Here is a 12,838-nt window from a genome sequence, read left to right on the forward strand (position 1 = left end):
GACTCCCAAAATTTCTCGGTTCGATAGGATACCATTTGCCTGCCTATGGATGCTCCGCTCGCGCGCCTTCGGCGCGTGGGAGCTCCGCTATAAAAAGACAATGCATCAAACATTCACCAAATATTTATTTATTTATTTATTTATTTATCTAGGGGCAACCGCACAAACAAGATAGTGACAATCATTTTTGTGATTTTCGTGGTCGGTTATAACATTAAAACTTTATTTCACTGGCATCGACTCTCCGAGATCATCCGTTTACATGTAGATAAAAAACACCATGAACGCCACATCCATGAAAGAGGAAAAGTACAGCGGTACTACTTCTTCGGGGAGTGTCTTGGAGACAATACGGAGCGGGATATCCTCTTTGAGACGTGTACCCGTGAAAATGTCATATTTTGAAAGAAACATCTTCAAACTGATAATGGATACAGAGTGTCCGAAACAAGTCTTTGAAATTTAAAAGTATGTTTTTTCAAATCATCGCTAGAAATCGCGGACATTGAAGTCGGCGAATTTTGATGCATCTTACATTAAGCGCTCACAAAATTTGGTAATAGCCGCTGATTCGAAAGCCTGACTTTGGGCTCATATACATCTACGATGATACACAAAAATGCGGCCTACACAGAGAAATATTTTGTTAAGTAGGAAAACCACTGGTCAAAAATATTGCCTGATAATAAAACTGGAGCAAAAGATCTTTCAAACGATGGCTTTTGCGGCAAAATTGGAGCAAAGACGGCTGAAATATCGTAGCTCGAAGACAGCGGATTTTGGGATTTCAACGTGGACTGCCGCCGTGTGTTTACAGTATGCGATTTTTTGTGGTTTTCCGACGGCAAAGATACAAATGAAATCTAATCGGAAGGAGATGTAAATCGTTTGGTGAGTTAGATTCATGTACAGTTTTATCAAATCTGCTTGCACATTTTTTTCGATCACATTCAGTTTGCCGATAATCCCTGTTTATAAACTTTAAGTTTTCGGTTTTCGCCATACATTCCTCCTCTACGCCTTATAATTTTGGTCTCAAAAACTGTTCGCAGAAAACGTTCATGAATACAAATGAAATTCGAAGTCTGCACTTCAATTCTTGTACAATGTGGTTCTTAATACACCAGTCTATTGTGTTTCGCTTGCACATTTTTACATTTGTTAATTTGTCAAGAAATATTTAATAAAACATTTCATTCTCCATACATTTTCTTTGTAATCCTTGCGTTCGCTTCTACGGTCAATGTACCGCAGGACATACTATTCGCGGTCTCGGAGGTCCGCGATTTCTGGAGATGGTTTAATTTCGCCCACACTTTTAAGAAATCTCGCTAATATTTTGAAAGGTAAGATTTTCTTTAACTTTCTAAACATGCACGACAGTGACCATACACCACTTATATATCAAACAACGTAGCTCCTAGCTTCCTAGTCAACAAAGGAATTGTATTGTGTAGATTTTTTGCTGGACGCACACAGTTGGCTTTTTGCCCAGCAAACTAGTACTGATTAAGATAAAGATATACGAACGAGAATTTCGCTCGCATAGCGACTCCTTAATCCCTCAACGAAACAACTCAATGTCAACAATAAACGTAAGTTAAACTTTTGATGCATTTAACCAACAATTTAAGCAATGAGATGTGCCTGCACACACTCAAGATTAATAAACTGAACTCTTGCCAATTAAAATAAATGTTAGCAAGTTTTAAGAAAATATATAAACAAGACGTTTGCTCGTACACGCTCGAGATAACTTAAAAGTTTTTTTTTCGCCCAAAAGAGCAAACGAGACTTTTACTCGTAATGAAACAAAAGAGAAAAGAAAAAAAAAATGGTTCCGTCAAAATTTGAAACAACGACCAGGATATACAGCATAACTACTGTGGAACTATTCTCTCCCAACTGAGCTATTGTAACTTTGTACGGTACAGAATTTTTTTTTTTGGATTATTTATATATTATATTTGGACACGCTTAATTGTTCAGCTATGAACAATTAATTGTTAATTGTTCAGCTTTGAGTAAACAAATTGTTTTAAACGAATGCCTCTATTTTAGCCAGTCATACAGAGATAATATCCACCAATTTTCGTTAATATTGAAGGGGAGCGAATGATTTATATATATGCAAAAAATTAGTTTCACCTGGGGCATAACAGCTTGATTTCTCGGTGGTGTTTTTTCTACACTACAAGCGTTCCAATTATATTAACATCAGCGGTTGAAGTCTCACTGAAATAGCCGGCGTTCGATCTCAACATACTGAAATATCAATACTGTTGCGTTTGTTCAACCTTTAAATTTTAAATAAAACGGCACACTGACTTTTAAAAAAACTGCGAAAAAATAATAATAATAGATTCCGTTTGAATTTGAACCAACGACCAAGGCATACCTATACAACTTCTGTAGAAGTGTTCTCTACCAACTGAGCTATCGTAACTTTGCATGATACAGAATATTTTGGTTTGTATATTTTAATATTATATTTGGACGCGCTTTAAAAAAACATCTTTTTAAAATTACTTGGTTATGAGTAAGCAAAACCCTAAAAATCGCTTTGTTTTAGCTTGTCGTTCAAATATCATTTCTGTTCTGCATGTCGTAATAATATTCAAGCGTAGCGAATGATTTAAATATGTGGAATTACAGAGTAATGTATGGGCGCGTTGCACAGAATCGCTAATTTCTTGACTCTTTAAAGATCCGCACCAAAAACAAAAATGTAGGGTTATTAAGAGTCATACAGAGATACTTCATACCAAATTTTAGACTGAAAGGTGTAATATTCGAGCCGTAGAATTATTTAATCGTACTTAATTATTTAATTTTATTTATTTTACATCTTGTTTGTGTAATTAAGGATTCGTACAAGAACAGGTGCTTAACAATAGGACATAAGTCCCCTACTTGGTTAAAACACCCACACCCAGCTCCCGAAAAAAATATCCCGAAAAAACCCTACCCTGACCCGACTAAACTACAAATCAAATAAATCTAAATAACACAAATACAATCTGAAATATACTAATCAACTTAACAAGTACAGACAGAGAAAATATTAACACGGCGACACTTAGGACAAATTAAATTAAAAGAACGAAAATTGTCACCATCAAAAATATTTAAAAGTCTATCAAAATAAAATGACTTCAGTTTACTTTTAAAAGAGCTTATAGTGTCGGAATCTTTGACATTTTTAGGTAAACTGTTCCATATCAAAGTTATTCTGTTGAAGTAAAAGTCTTGGAAGGAAGACGTACGACAAGCGTTTGTTTTTAAATGCAGCCCTGATGAAGCATGGCGCGTGCTGCCCTTTAGAAAAGAAAAATGATAACTAAATTCACGAGTGAGGTCTATATGCCCATGAAGGCACTTAAAAAAGAAGACTAAGTCAAAATATTCTAACCAGTAATTAAGCGGTAATAACTTAAGCTTGATTAGACAAACCCTATAACCGTAGGTTACTATTCCTTAATATAAAACGAGTAGCTCTCCTTTGTATGCTTTCTACAAGTAATAAATTGCTGATAATTGACTGAGGGGCCCATAACTGAGAGCAAAAACAAAAATGAGAGCGAACTAATGAGCAGTAAAGACGCAAAAGCGCTGTACTACCAACAATACCACTGTATAGTGAATGAAGGCTTCCTAATAAAATATTATTATTATTATTATTAATATATAGATTTAGGCAAGCCTAAAAGCGGAGCTCCCCAGTTAATTATTTTGCACTTTATTGAAACCTGAATTCAAGCCATTGTACAATTTTAAGGCTAAGAATATAATATTCGTTTTATTTTTTTTTTATAAATTTTAATATTGTTACTTACTTTTTTTTACCGTGTCCCGGGGGGGGGGGGGGAGAGGTACTCCCTAAAATTTACTCAAGGGGTGTGCCACTGAGTCGCTGAGACTCTGGACCTGTTCCAGAGAAAAACGGCTCAATTTGCGACCCTGTTCCAGACAAACAGTGCAAAATAGGTACCCTGTTCCAGACAATATCCACAATGAAAAATATATGAAGATAGATATAAAAACACTAGCGTACATCACAAAGCGCTCACTTGACTTTGTCTGTGGCTTGGAGAAAAACCAATGAGAGGAGCGGATTTTCATAGCTAAACTTGATAGTGTTCCACAGTCAAAAGAGTGATTTGTATACCCTGTTTCAGAGTCAGAGAGGCAAAAGGCACACCCTGTTGAGCAGCACATACCCGTATAGCCCTTATATGGGAGTACCGTATACAGCAACACCAAATAAGCCGAGAACAAACAAAATCAATCAAAACGTTTTAATTCCACCGACAGCATTATGATCCAGAAGTCTGGATGGGAAATTATGCTGCAAAACGGGTAATTATGTAACCTTCGAAGATAAGGAGGGGGTAGTAGGGCTGCATGTTGGGGTAGATAGGCATATCACGTGGTAAATTAGCAAAGCACTTAACATTTAGAGTATATAGGAAATAATATACATCTACATTAAGAATATGGTTAATTTTCTTTTTTTCATTCATTCATTTGTTTTTATTTTCACTATTTGCCTATACTTTAATTTTGAATGGAAATGGCAGAGGTCATACATGTAGCAAAGGGTTTATAGCATATTGCCATAAGCTAATGCCAAGCAAACCGGAGTGAAAGCTAACCACAAGCAAACTAGAGTGAAAGCTAATCCCAAGCACACCGGATGAATAAAGCTAACTGCGAGCAAACAGGGGTGAACCTAACTACAAGCAAACCGGAGTGAAACTAACTGGAAGCAAAGAAGGGACATTCTGTAACCCCATCCCACCCCCCTCGCCCCCCCCCCCCAAAAAAAAAGGATGATAGCACCTTTTTTACTTTTACATGTCTTTTTGAGTCCCCTTCCTCTTAAGGGGTTTCACTTCACTTACAGAAATAAAAAAAAACAAAAATTCTGGGAAGATAGAATATTGTTTGTGTGTCTCAAACTCAGTTTTGTTCTTTGATTACGCAGAAAAAATAGAATCATGTTTGCTTGTGTATAAAACTATGCAAGAAAAAAAGCATCAATACTTTGACTGCTCTTTTAAAAATTTGTATGCTTTATTGTACACATTTTTGTGGAGTCATGTTGCCCATTCGTCATGAAGTTCACAAAGTAAGCAAATGAGTCACAATTTGGTTGCTTCATGGTACCTAATGGATACTGCAAATTTAATCTGGCTTTAGAATATTTCACTAATTTTAACATTATAGCTGTTCTTATAAATTGTACGCAGCATACAACACATAAGAATGAAATTGGTATTGCATATTGCTTGCAATCACGATTTTAACCTCTATACTTAAGAATTACACCAGTTTCAGCATTACCAATCCAAATTCAAATTATTACATTGCTTTTTACCTCCACTACCTCCCCCAAGGTCAACCAAAGATCTTATGATATACAGTAATTAGACAACTACATGTAAGTCCTGTGTAGTCGAGGGCTCAAAATATTTGGACACTTACAGGTCATGTTAACCGGCCAAAGAGATTTTAGCTTGGTCACATGTGGTTTCTTACCAGCCAAAACATTGAAAATAGCAATTTTAAACTCCCATTCATTTCTGCTGTTACTGTTTTGGCTGCATAAATTATTCTTAAAAAGATCACTTCATAATGCCCTTGTTACATCTAAAAAGATGTGAAAGAGACAGGTCAATCAAGAAGTTGTTTTCTGAAGTACACTGTAAATACGTTAACATTTAAAATATAAACTTTGCTCATTTGCAGCTTTTCTTGATTTCAATTTACATGTAATTTACTAGTCTCTTGAAAATGGCATCATGAAGACACCCAAACATCAAGCTGGATAATCTTAATCCTTCCTGTTTTCTTTTGATGTCCTTGTCCACATTCTGTTTTTGTGTCTGTGGCTCTGCAAATTCTGAAATTCATGTTAACCCTGAAAAAAGTCAAATGCCACAGATTAAATTAAAATTGATTAATTGGTATGAAAATCAATAATTTATAAAACAAAACACTTAACGCAAGCTTGTATAAAGTGAAGCAAAACTACTGGATGCGAAAGGATACCTTATATATTTAACAGAGATGTATCAGCACAGACTATTTTTTTTACTGATAACTGCGAAGTCAACTACAGAAAAAAAAACCGGTAACTCGAACTCGGATAACTCGAACAACCTTGCTAACTCAAACTCACTTCCATTTCCCTTGGATTTGACCCCACTTTTCAGTCATTTTTACTCGGTTAAATTCGAACTCGGATAACTCGAAAACCCCGCTAACTCGAACTAAATTTTGTTTCCCTTGAACAAAATTTGGGTCAAACTTTTTACGCTGATAACTCGAATTCCAGAACTTGCAACTCGCAACGGTTGCCCATTGATTATAGCAATGAACAGATCATGTATTTGACAGTCATTTTCCACTCTTAACAAAAGAATGTGTGGTCGCTTTAGAGTTTCTGGCAAGATAAGTTCAATTTGCACAGTACTGTATACTGAAGTGCTTAAAAATCAGTAAACTATCAATTATTAACTTGGCAAATAAAATATTCAATCAACCCCGCTAACTCGAAAAACCCCGCTAACTCGAACTCATTTTCGTTTCCCTTCAGAGTTCGAGTTAGCAGGGTTCTACTGTAAATATTTCAGGACCTGAACAATCGATGAAAATCGATGATCGGAAAATCAATCGATCAATCGATGACAATCGATTAATTACTGTTGATTGGCATCGATTGGCATCGGCCAATCGATGATCAATCGATAATCACACTTTGGTGGTCGCGAACTTCATCGATTGCCATCGATTGGCATTAAACACACAATCAATCCGAAGCATGAAGTAAATACTTACATATGTTGTTTTGTAAAAAAAAATAATAAAGCTCCTTTCCATTGAGATGAAGTTTACATCATAAGCTTTAATGTTTCTGTTTTTCATTCCAGTTTCCTACTGTTTGCTAGCGCTAGAATTCCAAAGACACTTCGTTATTCGTGACCGAGTCAAAAATGGCGGACGTGACAGGCGAAACTCATCACCAGACTCCCACTGTTGTCTCGTTTTCGTTCCGACGTACGGACGACGTATTTTTGAGTTCTCTCTGCTACTGTTTGATTTGAAATATTTCGGACGAGCGAGAAAATGTTTATGGCCTACAAGACAGAGTTTTAGAAAAATTACATTGTACTTAGACAGCGAGGCATTCTGTAAGTTGCGATTTCTATTTACTTTGCCAGGAGTTGGTTCGAAAGCAAACCAGACCGAAAAGCGTACGCTTCGTTGATGGAGGCGAATAAGACTTAAGCTCAAAACGTTTGTTTTAAATAATTATTGCCTTATTACTGTTAAGTTAGTAAGTTTCTCGTTGTATTGACATTTTTTGGAAAGGTTATCATTGTTGTTGCTAATAAAATATAACATACAAGAGAGACCGTGTGTTTTAAAGTAAACATATTTATCAAATACTAGTCAAATAAAAAACGATGGCAGTTAAATGATCGATTGAATTGGTAATCGATGATATTGATAATCGATGAAAATCGATGTTAGTTAATTGATCGATTGTCATCGATTATCGATGAAATTGATAATCGATGACAATCGATAATCACAAAAACTTTAGCGATCGATTGTTCATCGATTATCAATATCAATCGATTAATTGATATCGATTGTCATCGGTTGTTATCGATTGCCATCGATTATCGATCCCATCGATTGTTCAGGTCCTGATATTTTAATAAACTCAAAGCATCACTGCAAACCCTTACACTCCCTCTTTAAAAGGTTTGACCTTTAAATACTCCCCCTCCCCTCTACCCCTATATATACATGTACATGCATAGGAAAAACATTGCCACATCTTAAAAGCTTTTTTCTTAACAGTAATACTAAGATTTTTAAAGATACACATTTAATTAATAATAAGTTTGCATGCACAGCTGCATACAGTGTCTAAAATGGCATGAATTTACTCACAAAGATTCCAGTTTTCCAGTAGTCATTAACCTTTGTTGTGTGCATTTTCCAAATTCCACAACAAGATTGTGATTTTTTTATGACAAATATAACATTTACTGTTGACATTCTGAATGAAACCAGCAAAACAGACCTCAAAATCTCAAAATTGTTGACATTGTTATGTAATCCACATGAACGCTCAATAGTGAACAGAACTACATGACAAGTGGATTATTTAATATATTTGGGAACGAAAGAGCTAAGTAATGAAGCTGAAGTTTATTTACTCTGACTAAATGAACAGTAATTTTACCTCCATCATGAATATCAATAAACTGCATACACTGAATCGATCTATTTCACTCGGAGTTAACGAAATTCCAGGTGCTTCGTGCAAACTGACATCACTTTCATTCTCATCTCAGCTGCTCTTCCAGCACTGTAAAACAAAATAATCATATCACAAGCATTTAAAAATCGTAAGCTTAATTTTCTTCGAGATGTGTTGAAGTGATATTCTTTGTGAATTCGTTCCTCGAAGGCCCAACAATTATTTGTTTACATAATCAAATCCTCCTATTTGATCAGTAAAACCTGGTAAAACTGAATTTTAAGGAATAGTATTTTTCAACATTGTTCATGTCACAAGCAAATGCTTAGTGGCGAAAGCAAGTAAAATGTGCCGTCAATATAAGCTTACTTTGCGTATAAAGTAAGCTTAAGACAAAACGTAGAGATATTAAATGACGGAAACACTGCAGTTTTGTACTCACCAGTTGGCCGCAGTAGGTACACTCGTCTGCTCGTTTTATCTCCGTTCCCTTGTTCTCCGCTATTTCTTTGCCTGTTTCCTCGGCACCTCTCTTGCTATTTTAGTCGCTTTTCTTCGCTACTTTGCTACCAGGTTCGACAGGCGCTTTGCTATACTTTTTCGCCTGCTTTCTGTCCGGGTTTTCTGGATCTCTCGCGATCTCTTTCCCGTCGCAAATCGCTTAAACCCTGTTTCCTCGAAGTTAAGTTTACCCTGCTCTCGTTTGTAGTCATCGGCATAACAAGGAGCCAAAATAAATGTGTTTGTCTCAAGTTCTAACTTTCAGACTAGCTGTTTAGACCTCACACTTTTTTTTCCTCACACTGCAAAATTATTTCGCGCCAGTACTGCGCGAGTTGTCAAGACCTTTCAAGATCCCGGATGTGCGCAACACCGTACGTACGTTTGTACGCCGCCGTACGCGCCCGCGAGGCATGCCGCTAGCCATGATGACCATGAAAACTCGGATGCAGAGGTTTCCTATTTTATTTCATGTGTTTTTTTTTTTTTTTTTTTTTCATGTGTTTTTTTTTATGGGTATGGTGCTCCGCTCTGCGGCCCTTACGGGCCGCTAAGGAGCTCCGCTATTATTATACCTGCGCAGATTCTTTTGAGAAAACAAAGCATTCTATTAGCTTTAGCTACAATCATAACTATGTGATCTTTCCAAAACGTGTCATTTGCAATCACAATACCTAAATCTCTTTCAGATATGACAACCTCCACGTTAATACCATTTAAACTATAGCAACGAGGTGGACTAAGGCGCTTCCTAGAAATTCGCAGGTTACTGCACTTAGTAGCTAGGCTGAAAAAACAACTTATTTCGCAACGACCAATTTGAAAGCGTATCTAAATCTTGCTGCAGTTGGAAATAAGCAGTATGATGATTTGTAACCTTGTAACATTTTGAGTCATCTGCAAATTAAACATAGCCAGTGTCGCACTGGTAGCTACATCAGGCATATTATTAACAAATAATAAGAACAGTATCGGACCCAATTGTGACCCTTGCGGGACTCCTGACCCTACATCGGTCCATCTAGAGAACGTTCCATCATCATCATCATCATCATCATCACTTTGTTTACCCTCGGATTTGAAGAGTAGCTTATACAGCTAATATCTCCGAGCATTTCACAGTAGGCACAGTACAACGGGCAAAGACCAGACCACAACACCGGGAACTCCATGCCCTACTCTTTACGAAAAGCGTGTGGGTTCTTTTACGTCCCCTGCTGACCATAACACTGAAGATGCAGGAGACGGGGCCTACGGTTTATTTCCAAAGTCCAAGTTACCACCACCTCCCAGTTAGATACGAGTGAAACCAAGATAGTAAAGGGTCTCTAATTCCAAAGTTTGATAGCTTGGAAACCAGCTTAGCGGGACATACATGTACAGAGTCAAAGCCTTTGCAAAGTCGAGATAGATAATATCAGTTTCAATCCCACGATCCAGCGCGCCACCAATATCATAAAAAGCTTCTAAGAGTTGCGTGACACAAGACTTTCCTTTTTGAAAACCGTGTTGGAATGGATACAGTAACTCCTTCACATGTGGGACGAGACGCGAAGCCACGCAATGTTCTTGGACTTTGGAAATAACAGGTAGCAGAGACACGGCGATAATTGTCAACTAAATCTTTCTTGCCTTTTTTGAAAATTGGAGGAACATTTGCTTTCTTCCAATCAGAAATACTCGGTCACTCGAAAAAAAAAAACACTTTTCTGCCGCTCGAGTTATCCAGTGCCCGACTTGTTAAATGGTAGATTTTATAATACGTTGTTTTGGCTTTATAATTTGCTAATGATTAATTATATAAGCACTACTTATACCCCAGGCCAACTCACTGGGTAACAGATATGTGTTAGCACTATTAACTTCAAAAAATGCTCGGGGGATAAATCTTGTATAGTAATTAGGTCTACAATTATTTAACTGTAGTTACTTACTTTAGTATAATAGTTTAAGAGGAAAAAATGTATACCATAACCAGGCCATAACTTATTTTGTAAAATAAACACAATTTTGTAGATATATACATTTTGTAAAATAATGTAGTACTAGAGGTGTTGTATTCAATCAAGCATACTATTGTAAGTGGTTTGTGTTGCTTATAAAGTGTAAAGTTTCGGAAAGACAAACATATAAACAAACAAACAAGTTAACGAGCAAAAAACCGCACTAGAAATTAGAGTCAAGCATGAGGGAGTAATTATGATGCAATGTTTCTGCCCTGATATGCTCAGTGGGAGGTAGAATTCGAAGTGCCCTTAATGGGTAGGAATCCCGTATCCTGTATCCTGTATCTGAGAATTGAATGAAACACTTTGCCCAAGTAATATGACGCTTCCGCATGATGACGCCATTCTAAGGTGACAGCTTTCAGAAAGTCTTACGAATGCTCGCTTCAGTTTTTGATTTAACACTAACAGCACTGCACGTATACGTTCCAACACCTTTACGAAAAAAAAGCCCGCAAAGATTCTTTCTTCTACTGAAAGAGGCTTTCGTTTATAAGGATCTGGTGGGAGATAAGCGACTGGCAAAATATATGTTGGTAAGGTTTTTGGTTAAAACCGAGAGTGTTTTTATAGGTGTCCAAAATTATACTGGGCACATAGCGATTACCACAGTAAATTTCATTAGTGAATACATGTTAAAGTTATGCTAACAGGCTTCACATGCAATCAATAAAAGTATCAAATGAAAAAAAATATTTGTGAGAGTATTATTGTACTTAAAAACCAGTATATAATTTACTGAATTGGAGCTTTACGTGCGACGGCCGATTCAGCTTCGAAGAATTTAAATTATATAATTCCCTCGGTTTTATCATCGCCCCCCCCCCCCCCTCCCTTTGATTTCCCATGTTTTCTTTCCCTTATTAGAAGACCCCTTCTCAAACTCATTAATAATTCATCAGGTCAAAACAAAGAAAACAAGAAGCTTGAGAAGCTTTAGAAGCTTAAAATCGGGCGGTTAATAATAATACTAAAAAAGGGGGGTACAGTACAGTAAAAATCACTGGAAAAAACAGTCACTTTAGTAACACTCAGTGGGAGGTTTGCGTAAGTCACAGTCTGCATGAGCTGTATTAGTGTGTAGAACCCTAGTAGAACATAATATCTGGAATGTTTTCAAGATTGCATTATTACTAAATGACATAATGTTCTCAATTTATAAATATATTTCGCACAATACATGTAAAAATAAACGATTGAGCTAGACGACTAGAAAATAAAATTTTTCAACACTAAGCAAAGTGTAGCCTTTTCGCAATACTCTTTATCAGGTAACTACTATTGTCAAGAAAATGGGCACAACTAGTTGACCAACGATTAGGTATTTGTTTCATACCATTACTGTAATAGCAACTGATGAAGAATAGTAGTACTGACCCAAAGCATAAGGGCTGGAAAATACTGAAAACTATTTCAGCTGCGTTTCAAGAAATCCAAAAAAGCTTATGTTTTGCAGTATTTTGTTAATTTTGGGCGATTTTGGGGGATGTCGGGGAGGCGATAGATTTTCTCAAAGGATTAGTTAAATTTAGACAAATAAGAAATATTAGAATTTGAAGTTAAAAATTGGCCGACGGACACCAAACAGTCCCCTGACAACCTGGAGTGCGCTTTCGAGGGGGTCAACTGTTTGATGGTGTTTCCATTTTTTTCTTCAATCCCTTCTTTAAATCTCTTAAAATTTCATTCAAATTCAGGTAGAACCCCACCTTAAGTTTTGTTCTTGTGAGAAAACAACAGAAGTCAAAAGTTGCGTGATATAACCAAGCATAGATTTTAATTTTCCCTCCCTTTCCCTCTCCTTAGCCTTTCACCCCCACCTGTCCCTCCCTTTCTACTTCCATCCTTCCCCTCCCTCCCCTCTCCTGCAGTATTTTACTACACCCTATCCCATCGAGCTTTCTACTCCAATTACCTCCATCCTCACCAGCGTTTTGGGTGAATTTAGATGCTTGAAAATGCTATTTTCGGCCTTTTTCATTCAATTCAATGTTTGCATACATTTCCTGACCGTTTCAGTATCCTTTTTTCTTGGTTGTTCGTTTGTGCG

General features: G+C 36.7%; 1 long non-coding RNA gene across 1 annotated transcript; it reads right to left on the minus strand.

Annotated features, from left to right (window-relative positions):
• Nucleotides 1–4,284: 4,284 nt before the first annotated feature.
• LOC144631542 (uncharacterized) lies at nucleotides 4,285–9,346 on the minus strand. Its single transcript, XR_013566763.1, has 3 exons — nucleotides 8,724–9,346; nucleotides 8,264–8,389; nucleotides 4,285–5,923 (listed from the first exon to the last, which is right to left on the minus strand). It is a non-coding gene; the product is annotated as an uncharacterized LOC144631542 (long non-coding RNA).
• Nucleotides 9,347–12,838: the final 3,492 nt, after the last annotated feature.

Source organism: Oculina patagonica, chromosome 12 (assembly GCF_052425735.1).
Source record: "Oculina patagonica isolate OP01 chromosome 12, crgOcupat, whole genome shotgun sequence".
In the NCBI taxonomy this organism is placed as follows: domain Eukaryota; kingdom Metazoa; phylum Cnidaria; class Anthozoa; order Scleractinia; family Oculinidae; genus Oculina; species Oculina patagonica.